General features: G+C 33.2%; 1 protein-coding gene across 4 annotated transcripts in view; it reads right to left on the bottom strand.

The window, feature by feature from the left end:
* Positions 1-23410, bottom strand: part of LOC108737052 — a 245140-nt gene that overhangs the window by 34771 nt on the left and 186959 nt on the right. For all 4 annotated transcript variants that reach the window (XR_001937813.2, XR_001937810.2, XR_003232579.1 and 1 more), the window contains exon 5: positions 15791-15847. The gene's annotated coding sequence lies outside the window, so the exon portion shown is untranslated. The remainder of the gene's footprint in view (positions 1-15790; positions 15848-23410) is intronic.

Here is a 23410-nt window from a genome sequence, read left to right as displayed (position 1 = left end):
TTCCTACGAAAAAATTGCGTTCCTTTTTCATGATTAACACAAAATGATTCATAAAAATTGAGCGCATTTATTATACACGCATGCAGATAACAATGTTCTTGTTGTTAACAACAAAAATACTGAAACTGATGTTATTTTAACTTCAAAAATGTACGAATTGCGATATAAATTTTCAAGTCCGGCAACGTTGACATGCAAACAACCTGTTAAACGCAACAGGCAGCACGACAGACGTTAAGGTAGCGCGCGTTATTCCTTCAGCTTCATGTAAAAGATAAACAGTCCGGGAATTCGTAATTAAACGTCGGTCACTAGGATATTTATTGCGAGTGAATCACCTTTTTACAAGATTTGCTGCTCGTGTCTGTTTTGTTTTTTTTTTTCTTTTATTCCTATGTTCTTACTTCAACGTGTGTCACGTCACTTCACCTCTCGTCATTACACGACATTGTTTTTACCACCACGTGTCGAAAACGGGAAGGGCACGTGTTCTTTTCTTTTTTTTTTCCTGCATGTTCAAAAATAACCACATTTATACGATCGATGCATATTCAATAGTTAGCCGTTGACCGTTGTACCGACTTCTTTTATATTTTTAATTCGGAAAAACACCATCAGACGGGATTACGACGCTATCGACGTCCGCTTGTTTCCATATCGAAAACAATCGGATTGTTCTTTAACTCTGACGCTCCCGTGGCATTCGAAATGACTTCGAAATTCGGTAGTGGAAAACCAAATAGTTACCAACTTTATTGAAAGATCTTACTTGAAGTAATAAAGGTGAGTAGAGTGTAGAGTCTTTACTACTGAAGAAGAAAGTGTTTTACTTTCGAAAATTGGAAGACTTGTAACGCTGATGAATTTGAAGTTTTCTGAAAGATATTTGTACTACTATTTATAGAAGGCATGCCTCAAGTTTCGTATAAGAGGCGTTCTGATGGATAGATTTCCTCTCGTAGATCCCTTAATAGAACTCCCACAAAAGAAATCAGCATTACTAAAATAATAGATCAGCTGTCAGGAAACGAAAAACGTTGGAAATCGTTTCAATTTCACTTAGAAATGGAAATCCTGATTTTTCCACTCTCTGATGAGGGCTCAGACCTTTTAGAAATATTTTCTTAACAATTGCGAGTATGCTAAAAATAGCTACTATCAATCATACTCAGGGGAAAATTTCCTATAAGAAAGGTCGTACGCATGTTTTCTTTAGAATAAAGCCTTCCATCAAAAAATTTCTGCACTCGACCCTACGGTTTTAAGAAGTGTTTGCGAAGCAGTATCTTTGGTGGTGGTGGTTGAAGGAAGCAGTTCATGTTTCAATAACAAAAATATTGACGAAGAAATTGCTGCACAATGATATGCTTCCACTACCGAAGAAACTAATGAAGCATCTCCACCACTTCAGAAATTGATAGCCAAGAAGCTCACTAGCAGCCTTTGACGTAAAAAGATAAATTAGAAAGACGCGCAATACACTGTACCTCATGACGGTGTGGAAATGAGTGCAGAAATTCTTTTTCGACGCATTCAAATTAAAATTGAAGAAGAGATTTATTGAAATGAAGGCACCTGTGTCTAAAATAAAGTTCCATTGTTAACACAGTTGATTTCATTTTAGAGAATAGGGCTTTTCTTGTAGAAAATTTTCTCCTTAATATTATTTACAATAATTGTTTTTAACATACCTGCGGTTTAAGACATATGTACTATCAGAATTTGACGCCTTCAGCATAACATGGCGAAGAACGTAGACCTCACCGGAAGGAGAAAAGTTAGGGTTTCCATTTTGAAATGGAGACGAGATAATTCAAGTCATTTCCAGATTTCTCGATAAAATATCTGAATCCAACTCCCTAACGATTGGCCTATGAGATTTGCCTTAGGAGTTTTTCAGAAGAATTTTATCAAACAAACCTAACACATGGATAATCTTATAAAGAAGTGGGAAATCCTACCATCTGCCTTATGGGGGTTGGTTTAGGGGTTTAGGAATTATCATACGTAGGAACTGTTCTTAGACAAACTTGTGGTTATCTGGTAATGGATCATATTTGAAAATTTGCGATCCGGTACAATCCAATGATTCTCCCCCCTTAGGTCACCTACGGCCTTCACGGTGATAGGTACGCTAATAAGACCTTTTGAGCACCTCATTTGATACACACATTGGTGGAACCCTAGTTGCCTCTCCTAAAATTCTAGTCGGAAACGAAAAATTGAATTTAAAATTGTAGTAATGGTGGTAAAATTTCAAATCTAAAATTCACCGTTGTTGAGACGAATATGAGAAAAAAGATTAAAAAAGTTACTGGTAACGGAAAGAATTACAAGGATCAAGATGTAAAAATGTATGTATAATGTGCGTCGATGGTTTAGATTGCCAGGTACCTTCATAAGGTCATTAATTATTTAAATTATTTTTATCCTACCCCTAGGTGTTAAATATGTACACACGTACCTAAAACGTTTTCGGTGATGTCGAATTCCCTCCCGCAGGTAGTTTTGGTTGAAATATAGAGAGTCGAATTCCCTTCCGGGTACTAGCCGAGTTCCCTCCCGTTCATATCGGCTCCGATAATTAAGTTAACGACTATTTACCGATTTTATTTGTCAAAAATAAATATATATTAATTCTTGTGCGTCTAGCTTTTTGATGCTATCATCTAGCAAAACTTTATTAGTTTTAGTTCGTCTTGTTAACAATTTTTTAAAATTAGATGAAACACTTGGTATTTTAACATAAATTTCACATTGAAAATCTAGTAAAACATTGGAAATTGATAAATATGAGGATGATGTGGTGTCTATAATATATGAATAATATTAAGATTAATATGTGATGTGAGGCTGTATTAAAACAACTCTTTATGACTTTATAGTGGCAATTAGCACTCAAGGTAATCCGCCGTCGTTGGGAAGCAATTGATGTATGACTAGGAGGGAATTCGACATACCGAAAATTTTAACCCTAATTAAAAACAGGTATATGGGAGGGAACTAGGCATTATCCAACGTTTTGTACCACATCATGGATTGTTTTTATATATGCAGGTAGTAGTGACCGCAAGTGGCAATAAAGTGCACTTATATTAGTCGAAATTACGCTACGCGTATGCTTATACGAATCGATTTGATTTAATTTCATATGAAATAATTAGCAATCATGCACAGAGTGCGGCAGGCGGCGCTGGCGACTAATGTCATCAAGTTTTATCGCTTTGCGTCACGTCGCGTCGCCCATTCACGAAATGAAAGCGCACCCTCTCCGTCTTTCTGCCATAAGCACAAATTAAAAATTGAATTTCATTACGTTTGTAAACTATTACGCGGGAACGTGACAACATACGCGCAACATAATTTAACAATTCTCGTTTAATTTTTTATTTCTGTAATTAAAAGAACTGAGTAAAGTCAATGTTTTGAATATGATTTGTCCTGGTTCGTGAAACTCTACCCGCCGTTCTAACCTTGTTCATTTAAATTAGCGCAATTATTTACAAGAAATTATATGATTAATTATTTAATATCGGTGTACCTAGGTACTAAAGAATTTTATTAGGAAAGGGACAACAATTTAAGCGAATGACTTTTACTTGAAAAGACTAAAGTATTCTATATACTTGATTTTGTAAGTTTTCATTTATCTAACTGCTGTTATACATATCACACTGAGAAGAAATAGAACGTTGGGCTGTCACTTGATGTTACAGGGGGTTGAAGTTACGTCATCTAGGTTGTCCTCAAAATTTTAAAATTAAAACCGCAAGAATTTGTATACATTTTTTTAAACGGTTTGGTTGTGAAAACTTCTTTCATTGAAAACTTTCCTTTTATGAGGCAGTTCAATAGGTATAATTATGTTTGTACATACTTTTATTCATACGGTTATTTCTAACCATTTATTTACAAAGTAATTAGAAAATTCTTAAAATTATTGTAAGTGCGGAGCACCTTCCACTATAATAGGTCACGTGTTTTCTACTTTATCCTTACATGTAACCTGACTTCCGAATTGTTTTATAGTTGGTCCTAGCTGCACTTTTCACCATAAACACTAAAAAGTGGTAATCTTACCACTTACTTGAATTATACATATATATTCATAGTCAGGGGGTGAAATCTCCCAGGAGGCAAAGTGTCTTGCGTATAAAGTGTCTTGACACCACAATTTTTGTCTATATCATTCCCGAACAGGGCCATATTCTAATAAATTAAAATAGTTACTGTTTTATTTATGTTATGTATATTTATGTTTATTATTTATTTTATTTACTTTATTTTATTTTACTTGCAAACATACAAATACTTAGTTGTATTAGTTTTATGAAAACTACGTAGCATTATCTTTACTATATGTTCTACAGTAAATTTTATGATTAATATTTAATTGACGCTCCGGTTTACAAGTGAATATGGTTCAAAAATAATTAAGTAAGAAATGACGTGGAAAATATTTAAATCAAGGAGAACTAACTTTAAGGTCTGGCTTAAGATGTACGGTACTGATTAGAGTCTATTTTTATTATTATATTTGCTAGCAAATGTATATCCTTAGACTTCTGGTTAGAGCAGTTGGCTGTTACGTAACGAAACATTGCAATCCAATTAAACTGTTTATAAGATCAATAGTTGATCCGGTTCAATATTTCGTGACTCTTAACTTTAGGATTTTTTATTGACGTTAGTTAACACACTTTTTGCTTCACCTACCTTTAAGTACAGCACGTTTATAATAAGAAATAATTTTTTAAATTGTGCTACATATTGCTTACTTGTTTGTATTGTAATCCTTTTCGTTTGCGTTTATAATTTTTCAGAAAGCGAAGCACCTGAAAATTAAACATTTTGACTGTATCACAGGTTAAAACTTGAATTTATCAATCGATTTCTTTTTACAGATCTTTGACATTATTTGTAAACCAATTTTATTGTATTGCTCTCAGATTTTGACTCCTTATTCTGATGTTGATATTAATTATCTTGAATCGATTCATCATAAGTTTTTATGTTACCTATCATTTAAGGATAGAGAATTTAAGACAATGAGTTATTTTGACCATGATCATTCTCCTATAATGCTTAAATTTAGACTTTGTTCCATAAAATCGCTGCACGATAGTCATGACTTAATTGTTGCTAAGAAAATACGCTTAAAATATAGTTTGATTCTGAGGAATTGTTCATGATTTTTACTAAAAGTAAATCTATTTATAAATTGAGAAATGAGAGTAAAAACTATAGGGTTGTTCGGAAAGTCATTTAGTTTTTTTTTGTGGAAATGAAAGACAGTTTTCGTATAATAAACAAATACTTTATTAAATTATATATTGACCGTTCTGGTCCAACACCTTTTGCCATCTTTCTGGTAGTAGCATAATTCCACGCTCATAAAATTTTTGGTCTTTGCTGGCAAAAAACTGATCGAGGAGGTTTTTGACCTCCTCATTTGAGGTGAAGGTTTTACCGTCTAAANCCAGTCTTAAGACTGATGACCTTATGATGATGATGATGAAATGATTTTGGCTCTTTTGTATCTTATTGCGAATTACTAATTTACGCTGATGATATTAAACTCTTCTACAGTATTACCTCTGAATTGGATCATTCAAGACTCCAAAAAGATTTAGATAACATTTTTAGATGGTCTCGAATGAATAGGTTAAATTTAAATTTGAATAAATGTAACTTTATTTCTTTTAACAGGAATAGATGTTTAATTTTTAATTCTAATTATATGATAGATAAATATACAATAGTCAAAGTTGATTTTGTAAAAGATCTTGGTGTAATTTATCAATCTAATTTTATTTTTAAACTTCATCTTGAATCTGTAGTTTCGAAATTATTTAAAATTATAGGCTTTATTAAACGTTTCTCTATAGATTTTGTTAATCCTTTAACCTTAATCTACTTATTTAATACTCTTTGTAAACCAATTTTATTGTATTGCTCTCAGATTTGGACTCCTTATTCTGATGTTGATATTAATTATCTTGAATCGATTCATCATAAGTTTTTACGTTACCTATCATTTAAGGATAGAGAATTTAAGACAATGAGTTATTTTGACCATGTTTATTCTCCTATAATGCTTAAATTTAGACCTTGTTGCATAAAATCGCTACACGATAGTTATGACTTAATTTTTGCTAAGAAAATACGCTTAAAATACTTTGATTCTGATGAATTGTTCACGATTTTTAGTAAAAGTAAATCTATTTATAAATTGAGAAATGAGAGGGAATTTAATGAGTTTCACTCTAGTAGAAACTACATCTTTTATTCGTTATCGTTTCGGTTAATTCGTTCTTATAATCAACTACCATCAGAATTTAGGAGTTTAACATCTTGATTGATTGATATGTGATTTAGTCTATAAGTTTAATTAACCTTATATGTTCATTCTTTATAATTTTGTGTTCTAAAAATTTTCTTTGTACTTTTTGTTGATATGTAATAGGGTATTTTTACCCGTTGATTGCCAAATAAACAAAAAAAAAATTATTGTGTTGTGTGCATGTAGTGAGATCACAGCTAGGTGATTCAACATTTACACCTTTGTGCCAACGAAGGGAGCATACTAACTTGTTCATAAACGTTTTATAACAAACGTTTTCCTTCTTTTCATTGGATACAATTTGAAATTATTGAATTTCATATTTTTTGTCAGGCACTCGTCGGGAATCGAAACCCGGGCTCTTGGTTTTAAGTACCAGCCCTCGACCACTAACGTAATCCACGAGAAATGACATTAATTTGGGGTAATTTATAAAGGATAGAAAGTTAATTTCAGTTTAACATTTACTATTAAAACACTTGATAAAAGGAAAAGAATTAAGGCAAAAGAAAGTTCATAAGTTGACACCCGCGCATATTGGCGGTGATACCAGCTTTTGATCGTTGGCGTCCTATTGTTAACATTCAATTAATTATTATCAATTACACATAGAAGCATTGTTTTTTGATCGATTTGGAACCGTTTAATGCGAGATATGATTAGAAATCAATGAGTTATTAGACTTTGAAATCGCCCATTCATTCTATCACTCTCTGTATGACCCTAATGTGTAGGTGTTTCAACCAGAAAAAAACCCAGAGGTAAGACAAAAGGTCAGAGCGTTCGCATAGATTTTTTCCGTGGTTGAAAATGGTAAATACCATAAAAATAGTATTTAAAACCGAAAATTTTTCGCTGACACCATGAATACTATCGGCGAGAATCAGAAAGGCTAAGTCTATAATACATTAAATGGTGTGTACTTTACTTAAAAATTGGATCTATATATTGAGCCGTGTTCATGTATGTAATATCATGTGTATGTGTGTGAGGATATACGTGTGAGGGATAAGCATATTCCGAAGTGCTTTTTTCCATAATAATGCAAGCCGACCCACGCGTGTTTGTATAACGTGGCGTGTTAATGTAATCTTGATCTATGTGTTTTATTTCTGAGGAGCCCTCTTATTATTGATGGTTTGGCACTAGAGAAACAACAATGTCTCAGGAGACGGTGCCGTAGATCGAAAATACCATGCATGCCCATTTTTCATGGCCGGTGTTGACAAACACTATTATTTGTTCCTAAATTCAAAACCTTTAGTCTGCTTAATCATTTGTAATTCTGCCTAATTTTGAAATTTTTTGTCATGTATAAAAAGGTTCTATCTCCTTTATTGACACAAGATTATACAATTATCGACTATTGCAACGTCTAATTGTGTTTTTTTGACCCACCTTCGCTATCTATAATGTTGTCTTTTAATAGGAATTTTTAATTAAAAAAAATCGGTTGTCTGTAAAGTCGGTTTACTGACGATAGTTGAACGTGACAACGTTATAAGAAAATACTGATGGAATGGTTTCATTTTTCAAAAGAAAATTTTAATTTTATTTTTTTGATAGATATTTTGTATGGATATAGAGAAGGAGGTAAATGCAAATGTATTATTGTATAGCAGCTGTCCAAGCGGACGCATCGCTCACTCAAGTAGGAGAGAGACAGATGTCGAACGCTGCCGAACACGGAGGCCGATTGTGCTCTTTGTCGCTCGATCCGCGCTCTCGCTTGCACTTCAAGCCTTAAATAGAACGCCTCAGAGCGAGGTAACGCCGCATGAGTCATGTTTTTTCGTGCGTGCAGCCGGCTCCATCGAATTGTAAGACGTTGTCACGTCAAAAATCGTTCGAACTGTTCAGCGCATGTTTAAATGTCATTGTTAGGTTGTAGGGTCATATAAATAAGTTGTGGTAGTGGCTGTAGCTAAACCCCCCAAAGAAATATGTTAAATTAGGCTACGCTGTGGAGAAGTGTCATGGATGAGTGATACTAATATTTTTAATAAAGAACGTAGAGTTTTTGGCTAGTTAGTTTATCGATCGCGATTTCAAATTTATTACCTCTCATCAGCACGCCGTATGCAGTTTAGATCCACGCCTGGTAGTGTCTGGCCGTGTTTTAAAAAGAACCTTTTAACAAAATTTAATTTTGAAAATTACTTGTCAGTTATCTCTTTATTGTTTGGGAAATAAAGAAAATATAATAACACCTTGAAACTATATAAATAGGGTACAAAATTGTTAAAACAGTGCAAAAGGCGTAATACCTAGGGGTCCTGGAAGTTTTTAGGGTTCCATGACAAACAATTCAAACTATGCCGTCATCGGTTATTGGAGTTGCTTCCTAACGTTTCGCTAGCACGACTGACAAGCTTCTTCAGAGGTCCTTCCATCTTCGATGCTTGATGTGGACTGTCCGCTCGTTCTAGTGAAACATCAGGAAGTAACTCCAATCACCTACTGACGCAAAAGTATTTACCAATTTGTTAAAACTTCTCCGATAAAAACGAGTAAGAGTGTTCCAAATTTAACTACTTAAAAGAAACTTTAGAAATGAATTGGAGTACAGGTAGAGACTGAGTACAGTCTCCAAGTAAAGATAACATCTTGAGAAACGTATTCATGAAAGTAATGCTTACTTATGCAATATAAATTCTAAAAAAAAAAACAAAATTAAAAAACTTGAAAAAAAAATTAATTAACTATCCGCGTAAATAATAATTATAATTTTGATACATTGGTTTATTAAAATTATTGATCGATTGATTGATTTTTGAAGGACGATAGTCCTAAAATTTCAGATTTTCCGGGGCCCTCCTCAGTCTAAACAATTCGTCAACGATTAAATGATAAGAACTGTTACAGTAAATGGTGGAAAAACGATATTTATTAAGAATAAAAATTAAATGGCAACGTCGGTGGTTTATTTGTGTCTAAGAGACATACGCGGGCGTGTAGAGATGTGGAATTGAAAACATTACCAGCCCATTCAGGAACATACCAAACTGTTTGAAACCTTGTTAAGATTTAATGGAGTTACCTATGCTTTCAATTTTCGTACAGAATGAGTAAGGAGTGTCGGGATTTAATTTTCTAACTCTGATAAATAATATTCCTTCACGATGACATACCTTTAAGAGCAGGCAGAATTGCAATCAAGCACGGTAGGTATTTTTACGAAATCTTAGTTTTCAATATATTAGTTTTGGGTTTATTGTAATAAATCTTAAATGTACAGAAACGTGAAGTAATTGACAGTAGTGAATGAAAATGAAAAAAAAAGAGAATGCCGCAGTCTGTACAAAAAAATTTGGTAACTAATGGTCTAGAATCAACGGTCAACAACTGGCAGACCGCAGTTGAAGTTCGGTCCAGGTTCTGACCGCAGTAAGTTAAAAATTGAACCCCCAAAAATTTTTTGAAAGTAAATTAAAAAGTATTTTTTTGTAGATAAAAATGTATGTTAGAGCTATGAGAGCCACTCTTATCATTTGTTGGAGAAAGGATAAAAACCTCGATAAAAATTTTCAAAAACATCCAAATCTCACCTAAAATTACTTGCCAACCACTGGTCTATACTTATAACACAAAAATACGTACACATGTGTGTTAATATCAAGTCTTTTATTAAATTGTTTTAAACAAATATTCAGAGAGTATAGTATAGAGAGATAGTACATATGGATTGGCTGCTGTCATTCGTTTTATACCAATGATTTGGACATGAGATGGGTCGCAGCGAAATTCGTATAAAAATTTCTCAATTTCGACCAAAAACAGCATCGCATAAACTTTGACGATGTAGATTATTTCACAAATAAAAAGTTATGTAAGAAAGTGCAATTGTTGTTTCATTTTACTTCATAAACACATAAAAGTATAAAATTGTTACCTAATTATAGGTAAATAGATACGAGTGAGTGATTATAGCAGGTAGGAAGGACGTAAGAGCTGAGAAGTGCGGACACTTTAAACACGGATCTGAAGTGGGACATTTTACCCTTGTTATACCGATACGTATCTACAATCTTGTAATACACAAGTATTATTCATATAGGTATAATATGAAACAGCTTCCTTTCACCCTTATACACAGGCTGGATGTGTACAAGAGTTTGTATACATTTTTTTAAATTGTTCGTTTGTGAGAACTCTTTTTATTGAAAACTTTCTTTTTATTGAAAATGTAGGAAATTTCATCTTTTAGGTACTTATACAGTACATTAACGCTAGAATGACTACATTTAAGGGGGCAGTTCAAACGGTGGTTTCTTCTGTCTCGCTGTGTTTGTTCGGTGCAATTCACCATTATGGTTTTACATACTTTCATCTATAAGGTCATTTCTAAACATTCATTCACAAAGTAAACAGAATTTTTTTTCAATTTTTCAATAGCATATAAAGTGAAAAGGATCTGTATCCGTTATCCGGAAAAACTATTTATCCGGATACAGATATTTAGAATACATTTTCCACTGAAAAACATTCGTATACTGTAACGCTGAAGCTATTGCTGGTATACGTATACGATATCCGGATACATATTAATAGGCTGCCTCTACGAGGGGATGGATGACTTTAATGCTTAAAAAAAGTATAAGTCCGGCACTGTGAATGGCGAAAACTTGAGTTGCAACAAAAGAGATGGTGGGACTGGAATACAAAAAAGTTCGGAAAATGAAAACTTAACAGGAAATCAGCTTCAAGGATATTATTATCAAATTTCCCTCTGTGTCCACATTGCTAAGGTCAAAAATATGTATTCTCATTAAAAAAAATGGGTTAACCTTCAAATTATCTTGATGATTAAGGTCACATTTACGACCGCTAATTCATTTACCTCTCAAAAGTATATAATTTTTGTCATAACATTTCCACTAATAATGAAAACCAATGAAGACATTTCATGTTTTTTTGCAATATTTTTTCTAATTCATGCCTGTCCGTCATCCCTTTCGTTCCAACTCACGTGTCCCCCCTTGAGGAATTCAATTAAGTATATTTAGGTTTACATTTCTGTAAATTTTATAGCACTACAGAAACCACGTAATTAATTGAAAAATAGCGTATTTTCACGCCCTAATTTACCCTGCATTTCTATTTCGTCCCTGCCCGCCATCCCTATCGTCCCAAGTCACGTGTCCCCCTTTCAGAAATTCAATTAAGTATATTTAGGTTTACATTTCTGTATATTTTCTAGAACTATAGAGACTACGTAATTAAAAGAAAAATAGGGCACATTCACGCCCTGCATTTACCCCTTTTACTAGACGAATTTCTCTACTGAATTAACAAATTGTAGAGTCACTATTCTACAAACAATTGCGTTTAAAATTGCGCAGCTTGTAGAACCTTCTACACCTGCTTCGATGACAAAATAGTCGTAATCCTTTTGATTATTACCTAATACCTACAACCAAAATAATCGTTGTTTTAATTATGTTGCAAACAAAGTTTTAATGCAAATAAATGAGAGACATTTTCCTAATAATCTAAACAAACTATTCGTTTGAATTTGGATGGTATTATGCACAACATTAATTAAAAAATTGTTTGTCAAAAAAATAATTAAATTATAAAACCGTCGAATAAACGAAGTAAAAGGCAAACTAACAACATTTGTGACTTATAGCCTACTTATTCAGAGTGGCATCACATATACCGTAATTCGTAGCAAACTAATATAAGATTTGCGTTAGTGACTCCTACGTTCTCTCTTTTTATTTCATTTTTTTGTTCGCGTTGTTCATAACATAACGCTCCCTTTAAAACATCTAATTAATCTTCGGCCAATGAAAATTTGCCTTGATCAGATAAGGAAGAGCGACCGGCTAGCCAGAGAACCTAGGACGAGCACGCTAGATTCCTGGGATGGTTCATTTCCTAACGTATTACTGTCGTCATTTGTATCTTTGAAATCAGGACACCCACAAAAATTCTGCTGAGTAACAGCAACGTGCGCACTTATTACTAAAGCGGTCGTGATACCGATGTGACCTGATGTAAAGTTAAAGCGCCTAAAATTGGGTATACGTACAATATTTATTTGTACTGGGGAACGGAAGCAATGCACAAACCTGTGTCGAAAAATGAGATTGAATAATATCACTATACTTATGTAAAATGTTTAAAATTCGTTTTAACATTTAATCACTGTCTTTCTCTCTTTTATGAAAAAATTTTAAAACTCCTTCCAGCTTAGTTATCTACCTAATACATAAGCGTGTACGTGTTACAAAAAGGCAATTCTTTTTCTTTTTCTAACTCAATAAGTAGAAAAGATGTGGAGGTATAATTTTGTACATCAAATAATTTTATAAACAAAAATAGAGTAGAATGTTTCGCGAGTGTTACTGCTCGTTTTCTATTTCGAAAAATTAATCGTCAGTTTTTCAGGATTAATTCCATCATCATTTAATTTATCAAGGAATAACATTTACAAAATTTTTAGGTTTAACCAAAAGTAAGTAATTAAATTAATTAAATTTAAACAAAATGGCGGAGGTGACGGGAATTAATAATTTCTTTTAATTAATAAAAAAGTATAAGAAGGAATGAATACTTTCTACTGCAGTCATCTATTGCGTCCCTATAATTCAGAAACTTACGTGTTTGACTTGCAATAAACATTGTATTTAATAAAATAGGTAATCATTTTGATAATTTTGTGTCCCTAATAAAATAGGAAGACGTTATCTTAAGAATAGTATGCAAAGGCATATATATATATCAAAGAAGGACTCGTATTTCTAATCCGGCTACTCATAAGGAGTATTTGCAGGTTATCTACAGGTAATATAGAATTATTGAATGAACGATAATTGTTTATTTTCCTGTTTTATGGTAGCAAGAAAAGAATAAGTTCTGTATGTTGTTGAATGATTAGTCTACAAGTACATAATCTCTCAATAAACTGATTATACACAGACATTTTGAATTTTTAATTATGTAAAGTTAAATTCAATGCATTAGTTGATTTTTGAATCAACTTTACCCACTAAGGATAATTTCATATTAATGAGGAAAAATTGTTAGCCATGTCATTCCCTCGTCGGGAATCGAACCCGGGCTCCTGTGTCTACGCACCAGTACTCTATCACTAAGCTAGCTATATTTTGAGGTACGTGCCGTCGGTGTTGATACTGTTGCCTCCTCGTAGCTTAGTGATGGAATATTGACGCGTAAAACCAGGGGATCGGGTTCGATTCTCGGCGAGGGAGTATCAGTGACAACAATTTTTTTTCTCATTAATTTGAGGTTACTGGTAATCGATTTATTTATTACCTGGCTTTTTGTAATAAACTAATCACTTTATGTTACCTAAGACAATTTAAGAAGAAAAAAACGTAGCATTCTACCACTAAACTGCCGATGCTCATCTAACTTATTTCCTCTTATTTTGCCAGCATTAACGGGGACATAGGCACATGTTTTATTTTGTGGACATCTACCTATGACACAATACCTTTCAAACGATGTAAGTTTCAATCCTCTCCTTTTATAATAAATTCTTATATGAAAATGCAGGTACCACAATTCTAAGGTTGTGATACGTATTATATCACATGTCTGAATAAGTATGTAAATAGCGAGTGCATTTCCACAATGTGGTTGTGATAACAATGAAAATCGAAGCCAGGGCAGGGCAGGGCACTACATGGCGGAGTATTCGAGCACGTGCCAGACATGGTACATTGCATGAATATTATAATAACGCATACCGACTCATTGCCACCTAGATCGAATACTAATGTCCAAAGAACACTTGCATCGGACGACGAAAATGTCCAGTTATATGTATGTACCTATATGGCAGGAGTGATTTTGAGAAATTGAAACAATCGCGCCAAGCGCTGCGTTTCCAAAAAGAAAAACGAAAACCAAAGAACGCAATCAAAAAGAAAATAAATTTTCTGTTTGTTTTTTAATAGGATTTAAAATTCTGCTGAAAAATGTACCTATATACCCAATTCGAAATTAAAAATGTACTTAAATGCTATTACCATTGTAGGTAGTTTGGATGTGGAGGTGCTACGACGAACTTTCTCAACATATACACACATGAGACACGAGAAATATTCGTCTACAAGAAAAAAATCACTAAAATAATAGTATTCTTATGGAGTGCGTTTTAGCACGCGTGAGCTGTGTGACCAGCCGTCCCGCAGTCTTCTTTATTAAACGATATCAAATTCGATATAAGATGGATGTAGCTGCCACTTACGTAAACATACGTCTGAATTGTAAATATATTTATATATACACCTGTATGCACATGTATAGATAATGTAATTTGCATTTAGCGTTTTAAAAATATAAAATAGGTTGAAAAACTGTCAGATTAAAATTATTATTACTTTTGTATTTGTACTCATTTTAAATAGAACTACTTCAAGGACATCTACGTCGCTGTTATGTGCCAAATTAAATATGTAATGGCTAAATAGATATAAATTCATACAAATCTATATGGTGAAAATTTTCATGTTTGTTGCTTCATCATTATTAATATAAATAAATAGCGAAGACCTTAAGAAACCTTCTTGTTTCCCATAAAAATTCATTTACTTTTAACAATGTAACACAAAAGGAGTTCTCAAAATATGAATTATGTTGTTTGTTAAATGATATTTAAAGAAGCGGCATGCGTAATATGTTTTATACTCGATTATAGCATTACACTTTTCAACAGGATTTATCACAATTAAAATTCGTATATATACTTNATCATTTAATTCTTGCTACTTAATTTCGGATATTGATTGTCAGTTTTCAAGTCTTTACCGTTATCTTCATCGGGATGATATACGCCTTCTCTGTATGAATTACCGATTTCAAATAGAGTACACAGTAGGGTATTGTATAATGTTATGCTCAATTTTTTTCGAAAATTTTAATATATTGGCCATACAAAAATATAAAAAAAAAATAACTATTGGCAGAGGATATCGAAGGGCCAAGTCGCCTTTAATAAAAAGAAGTCACTTCTATGCTCGCGAACGGTTAATTTACAAATGCAAAAAGGATTGTTAAAGGTGTATATTTGGAGCGCGGTGCTGTACGGGTGCCTAACAAGGACAGCGGGCACGTCGGAAAATAAAAAGGTAGAAGCGTTCGAAAGTTGGTTCAATCATAATCAATCATTTAAAATTAATTATGTAATTATTGAAAGTTGAAGTTCTTGCGTAAGTTTTGATGTGCTTCTTAATTATTTCGTTGAATTGTCGACTAGTTTGTCCTATATTGCATTGTACGTGTTACTAATTGAATAGTGCAAATTAAGTTGGTTTATTTTTGTTTTTTAAAGTAGTTTAATTATGTAATTGATCATAATTTCTCTATTAAACAAAAAAAAATTGAAATTACCTATAGCAAAATAATGTCAGTGTAAGAGTGATTTTAGCTATAATCAAGAAAAACTCAGTGTAATTTCTAAAAATCACTTACCAATTGTCAAACAAAGAAGAAAAAACATCCAGCTGCTATCTAATTTCCCAATTGGCTCTGTAAAAAAATTAATTTTGTTGTAACAAAAATAAACAAGGAACTATCAACTAATCATTATGTTACATGTACAAAGTTTAAATGGTAAATAACCTTTGAACTTAACCTTTTCCTTTTCTTCTCACAATTTTTGAGTATTTTGGATTTTTTAACCTGGTATTTAGTCTCTAGGACGCTATGACTACAAAACCTAATTGAACGAAATTTTTAAAATTTAAACATGACTCGTTCAGGTAATAAATATACTACCGTTTCGCTTATAGATTGAGTGCTTCTTTTAGGTAGCTGAATTGATAATAAAAGTGGACATAATATAACAAGCAATTGCAAATTTATAACGAAATAAGGTATATGATTACTTTAATCAGATTTGTGAATTACTTTTTATTAAAAAATAATTTTTTGTTCTTTTTCTTTCTAATTTTAACATGTACCTCGTAGTTAATTTACTTTTTTAACCACATTAAATTAATTAACAATTTTAATTAAAATAATAATAAAGTACTTACAATTGCGATTTAAATTTATAATTTCTAGTTATGTTAAGAAGGTAAATCTCCAACATTATTAACAATTCCATTATCTTCAGGAACCTTTCAATCTATAGGCCAAATGTTCATTTATTAAAAATTATTGCCGTTTATTGCCACCTGGTGGGTATTTACAGTTACTAAATTATATCATGTATTAGAAAAGGTCTTACCAAGGTATTTGAACTTGAGACTGCCTGAGACGAGCTCATAAGATATAAAAAGACCTAATCGTGATACACGTGTGATAGTTTTGATAAATTTTTGCCCAAAACTAAGAACTTAAACGGTCTCATTTCAAGTCATTCCTGTAATAAGAAACCAGGAGAAATAAGGATTTAAAATTTAAAAATTAAGAAAAGTAAGGTAGCTAGCTACGTAGTCATCAATTGTAAAGTAAATATTTAAAAAAAAATCCTTTACCTATTGTGGCGAATAATAAGAATCTTAATTATAAGGGTGCTAGTTTAAAAAAGTTACTCGCTTTCTAAAAGGGATTAAAAAAGTACACATTCAACCCTCTTATTAAGGTGGTTGTAGTTATGTATTCAACATACTGTTGTATCTATACATTGCAGGCTGCAGTGCAATTTAGAATCTACCATCAAATAATAGCAATCATATGATATATTGTGCAACAGCAGTAGCAGCAGCAGCTACCATGAATGTCCTTCCACACTTTGAACACCGAAAATGCAACCTACTTGGGATTATAAAGAAAGATAATCGTTTTTCTGTTAGTTGCCTATTTATTAACTTCTTCTTGTATAAGCTACACTATTTTATGGGCGTTTTCAAGGACTAGGCTGTTCCCATATTCACCCGAAAAGAAAATATCCCGTCTGAGATGGATACTCTCATTAGTGGGACTGACATGTTCAGTATTTGACAAATCAAGGAGCCTGGAAGATTGACAGATAAGTGACTGTCGCTTACCCCCCACCGCCTGACAAATGGAACACAATTAATCTACCAAAATACGGGTCTCTTCTTCTCCAGTAGCTCTGCGCGCCTTTTAAACAATTTTACCTCCTAAGAACCGTTTGACCTTAAAAAGTATCAGCCAATAACAATCACCTATCAGTACGAAATCAGTAGAATTTTAATAACTTAATCAAACACAAAATATACCTATTAACATATATATATATATATATATATACGTATAAAGTTCATATGTATATGTAGGGTATTCAATATTATAACTTCTCCAATTTGCATGAAATAAATGTTTTGAGAAAATGTACTTCGTGGAAGTTGTCGCAACTGTCTATGGCGTGCTGATGAGATCTAAGGGGATGGAAATCACCGATTCACGCCTGACCGTTTCAACAGAATACTGAATACTAAGAATAATAACAATACGTTACAAATAGGTAAACAATTTAAGTACCGCTTTAAATTCTCCAATTTATTTATTTATATGAAGGTATGTATCCTTCAATGATAATATATGCGTATTTTTTCCAATACGTAGTATTTTTGAAGTGCAGCTACTATAAGATTTTTAACAATGGTTTTATCTTATCGCTTCAAATGGCGACAGTAATCGCTAAACATTCCCGCGCTCCTAAAGTGTCTTTAATTTTTGGATTGATTTAAAATGAAGCCAATTGTAGGATTTCGTACGACCGAATGAAAAACGGAACCCTTACAGAATCACTCGCGTGTCTGTCTGTCCATTTTTTTTATTTTGTTATTGCTATACAGTTCCAACTAATTTAACGCGTTTGCAGACCAACTATTCAAAGTTTGGTAACAAATCATTTAATTCTTGCTACTTAATTTCGGATATTGATTGTCAGTTTTCAAGTCTTTACCGTTATCTTCATCGGGATGATATACGCCTTCTCTGTATGAATTACCGATTTCAAATAGAGTACACAGTAGGGTATTGTATAATGTTATGCTCAATTTTTTTCGAAAATTTTAATATATTGGCCATACAAAAATATAAAAAAAAAATAACTATTGGCAGAGGATATCGAAGGGCCAAGTCGCCTTTAATAAAAAGAAGTCACTTCTATGCTCGCGAACGGTTAATTTACAAATGCAAAAAGGATTGTTAAAGGTGTATATTTGGAGCGCGGTGCTGTACGGGTGCGAAACATGGACAGCGGGCACGTCGGAAAATAAAAAGGTTAGAAGCGTTCGAAAGTGGTGTTACAGGCGAATGATGATGATACCACGGATAGAGAAGGTTAGAAATGAAGAGGTACTAGAAAGAATAGGAGTACAGAGGTCACTATGTAAGTCAATAAGAAATAGGCGAAATAGGTTGGTAGGACACCTTCTAAGGCATAAAGGTCTAGTCAGAGGCATATTAGAGGCAGAAACAGGAGTTAAGAAGAGCAGATATAGATTAAATTACTATTCGCAAATAGTTAAGGATGTGGGTTGTTCTAGTTTTAGGGAAATGCGAAGATTAGCTCATAGTAGGAAAGAGTGGAGGTGCGTGTCTAACCAGTCTTAGGACTGACGACCTTGTGATGACGATCCACGGTATCCTCACTATTTCGAAAGATTCCAACTTTTCTTTTAACAATTGAAAAGTAAAAATCATGAAAAAAAATTTTGTTCGGTAACTGAACACTAGCAATTCGCAGAGAGAATGCATACGATTTTGGAAGATGAAAATGAACCATTAATTAATAGTTTTGGGGAAATGCAAAGATTAGCTCAGGAAGAGTGGAGGTGCGTGTCCAAACAGTCTTAGGACTGACGACCTTATGATGATGAGGTACTTCAAAACCAAGACGTCATAAAAACATACAGTAACTATGTATTATTGTAGTTATCTTTTTTTTGAGAACCGACATCGCATTACATAATAAAATATACCACTCATAATATGCAGAAATGTTGCCCAAGATGCCTAGAACTACTCGGCATAAACAGTATGTTAAAGCCAGTAAACGGGGATAATTGTAGATTCAATTTCATTTTATCAGTAAACATGCATGCAACAAAATACTACAGATAAATGAGATTTGTTTATAGATCTGCAGATATAACAAAGTAATTACAATTTTATTGCCACTTGAAGTTGTTACTCTTGTACAAGACGGTATATCTGTTGTAACATACATTCACGTACAGTACTTTCTTAACCGTCTTTGACCATAATGTAACGGGTGTTATTAGTCATGCTTTACCTACGCCATCCCAACAGTCCCACTCACATCAGAATCTCATTATATTCTCGATGTTAATTAGAGAAATACAAAATAACGATTATTACCGCCAGAAGATTTACAAACGTCACGTGTTTTATAAGCAATATTGTCACCACATAAACATCTACATAGTTATAGACACAATCGTACATACATATGTATGTATGTATATGTGTCTGTACATCAAATACGAATATTCTTCCTTATTTTTACTATTGTGTAAATTAACTGTGTTTTGTTACCTAACAGTTGAAAGTTATGGTTATTACATTATTTACTTTACTGCAAATTAATTGATTAATTGTCTACTGTCTTTTAAAAGTAGAAATAAATGCGGTTTTTATCTCTTTCTTAAGCTGGTTCCTCGACATTTATACAATAGGGTAGTTGTTTTGAAATATACGTTTGATTTAGAAACCCTGTAGGTATGTAGACAATTTATTCCAAGTGTAAGTAATTATTTTATATGGGCTATTAATTTTAATTTTATAATAATTTTAGTACTACCATCTAAATGTCTTTGTAATCAGTAAGGAATACATTCTTTTCCTCTTTGCCTAAACTATGAAACATTAAAAGTAGTTGATTTTTTTCTGTAAGATATATTTCTTCAAATTGCCTAACTACTGTATCCGCAGTTTAATACAATACTCTTGACTTTTAATCAAGAAATGACCGAATACCTACCGAATTAAGATAAATGAATGCAAATTGGTTTGGAAAGTATATACAGTTTTATTTTCAAAGACCAATTCCCTCTTTATAGGTAAAGTGTGGTGGCGAATTGAAAACCGATAATATTAGGGATATTCCATTTCATCCAATTTTATTAAAGGGCAGTATCATTTATCATCAAGTACGACATAGTATAGGGAAATTCATATTATCTATTCAACATTATCATCATAAGTTCGTTTTAGTCTTAAAACTGGTTGGACATGCACCTCCACTCTTTCTTATCCTGAGCTAATCTTCGCTTCCCTAAAACTAGAACATGCCACATCATTAACTATTTGTAAGCAATAATCTATGCAAGATATTCCTCTAATCCTTTTAACGCCTGTTCCAATATGTCTCTAATTAGCTCTTCATACCTCACGTATCCTATTCGCCTACTCTTTCTAATAATACCTTCTCATTTCTAACTTTTTCTATCCACGGTATCCTCTTCGTTCTCTTGTAACATCAGATTTCAAACGTTTTTTCATATGAATCATCAATTAAATTTAAAAATTTTGAGGGGTGCTACGATTTGTTCAAAAGATTTTGAGAGTTCGATGAGTTTACAACGGTTTTAAGAAAAGCATTTACTTTCTCCTTTCAACTAACATACGTTATGAACGATATCGTAAACATAGAAAAGAGATGCCAGGTAGGACTTGCAGCGGACACTAATAAAAAAACGGGAATAACATTACAACAATTGATGTGTAACAGAAAGAAATACAGACAAGCAGTACTTCTGCCACAGTCCTTAGAAGACTTAGTACAGCTCATACGCTGCTGTCTTTTCTGCTTATTTAGTAATCCAGGTTGGTGTACTGTTTGAATCGGGTTACGAGGATGAAATCTGCCTTGTAAAAGCAAGCCGTAATCGACTTTAAAAATTAAAGTAGAAATCGTTAGTTCGTTCGTCGTTGTTCAAAAAAAGAACGCTTAAAAAAGAGTATTAAAAAGAACTTGGCTATCGTTACAGCAAAGTGTGGCAATTTGTAAAGTCGTGCATCAAGATCGGTGGTGTATTTACTTATGAAATTTAATAGGTTTGAACGCTATTATTATTCGCCAGATAATCTTTAATGGCAAGCTGGAAACAACAGTTTGCTTGCGATCACCGTAATTTACTTAATTTATGGAACTGTTTGTTAATTTATTTTTCTAAAACGGGCCACGACGGACTTACGGCATAACCCGAACGTTGAAGACTTCATTGCTCTCAACACCGACGCCGCGCCGTGCCGTCGATGAGATACCTTCTCTCCCATATTGGTGTAACCGACACATAGGAGTATAAAATATCATATATCCACAAACTGAATTTATTTGCAATTAATTGGCCTGTTTTATAGCAAAGTTAGTCCGAAAGTGAAATTTTAATTGGAATAAAAATCGTGACTGTTAAACATAAATGATTTTAATTAATTAACGGTCGCATGCCTGTACGATTTTATCTTGACCAAATTTCAATTATGTACAACGATTCAAAAAAACAATTTCCAGTTGGAACACACAGAGAGACCCAAAATCAAACATATTTTCAAAAACAGTTTTTTTTATTTTATGTCCATACTGATTAATGATTTACGCAAAGGTGAAACTATTGGGTCCATTTGAATGAAGTTTTGATAGCAGAGAGTGTTTATTATATAAGGGCGCACTAAAAACGGATTTTGCGAAAATCGCAGAATTGACAGAAAAAAATAAAAATTGAAAAGTTGGGTGAATGACGAAGTTTTCAGGATTCTTCATCAGAATAATAGTCTGGCGGGTTAATTGACGATAGATAACCCCTATCGTAAATATGGTCAAGTAATTAAGTGCAATTAAAGTTTGGATTTGTTAAATCCTATCTACAGTAGACGATCTAATAGTTTAGTAGAATAATATAATACTTTCAGATTGGAGCGTGTCGAGCAAGAAACAGTGATTACTGAAATATTTGCGTTTAGACAAAATAAATAAATTTTTCTTACAAGAATTGTTACAATATATGATTCCTTGATCGATCATTACCATGTAAAGACTAACATACAGACTCAGCAATGGACCCATCGGGACTTACTACCGCCGAAAAGATTCAAGATGTCACTATTGTAAATCTATGCATGCTTTGGGATTCTAAAAGTGTAATTTTTGTAGATTTTCTGCAAAAAGGAGCCACAATTATAAGTGCTCATTATGCAAACTAAATTGCGCTAGTTAATAAAAGAAAAACGTCGAGGAAGTTGAGCATAGGTGTTCTCTTGCATCTGGATATAACGCACCCAGACAAACGTCTGCCAATAAAAAGCTACAATAACCAAGGCAGGCTTCGAATTAGTTGAGCATCTGCCATATTCGCCAGATTTGGCTCCCAGCGATTATCAATTGTTTCTAAGGAATCCTTGCGTGGGACTGAAGAATCTCTTTTCCAAGGCGTTAGAAATGCCAGAACACCCATGGTAAAAAATGTTGACCTTAAGGACACTATATTGAAACATGAATGCAAAATATTTGTAAATTTGTTATTGTAAATAGATCAAGGGTGGAGCAAAGCGATCAGCCCTCGTATATCGTCAGTTTAATACACTTCACATGCTCTATATCTATATTGTAAGTACCTAACTTCCTCTAACTGAATACGTATTATAAATCAAATTCATGTTGGCCACGATATCTTTGCCGTTGTCTTTCTTTTTCGATCGGACTTAAAGACTCTAATGAAGCGGGATAAACAAATGAGAAAAGATGACGAAGGATAGAGAGAGAGAGAGAATAAGATGAGAGAGCTCATCTCGATGTAGCTTACATACATACGTAGTATATCGCGGCGTGCCTAGCAAGCTGAGTGCGTGGGTGTTCGACCAGGCCCTAACATCAAATTGATTATATATTTACTCTGCGTGATTATAGTTATTAGAGAAAACATTATCTGGCTAGAGGAGTGGCCGGGCATGGTTTTTTAATAAAGGCGCACTTTTGAAAGGGCGAAAGCGACGACTACGTTCGCAGAACGCAGCAGGCCGGGCGAAACTGACGTCCGCAGCGTCGTATACTCATAATCGGTACATACATAGAAGGTACTTACACAGTCATCGACAGTCCGTCAGGAATATTATACACTTTAAAATACGTGATTAATTATTTCATTTTTTTAT

Source organism: Agrilus planipennis, unplaced genomic scaffold (assembly GCF_000699045.2).
Source record: "Agrilus planipennis isolate EAB-ADULT unplaced genomic scaffold, Apla_2.0 scaffold112, whole genome shotgun sequence".
In the NCBI taxonomy this organism is placed as follows: domain Eukaryota; kingdom Metazoa; phylum Arthropoda; class Insecta; order Coleoptera; family Buprestidae; genus Agrilus; species Agrilus planipennis.
Note: the sequence above shows the minus strand (reverse complement) of the source record. Positions and strands in the feature narration are given on the sequence as shown.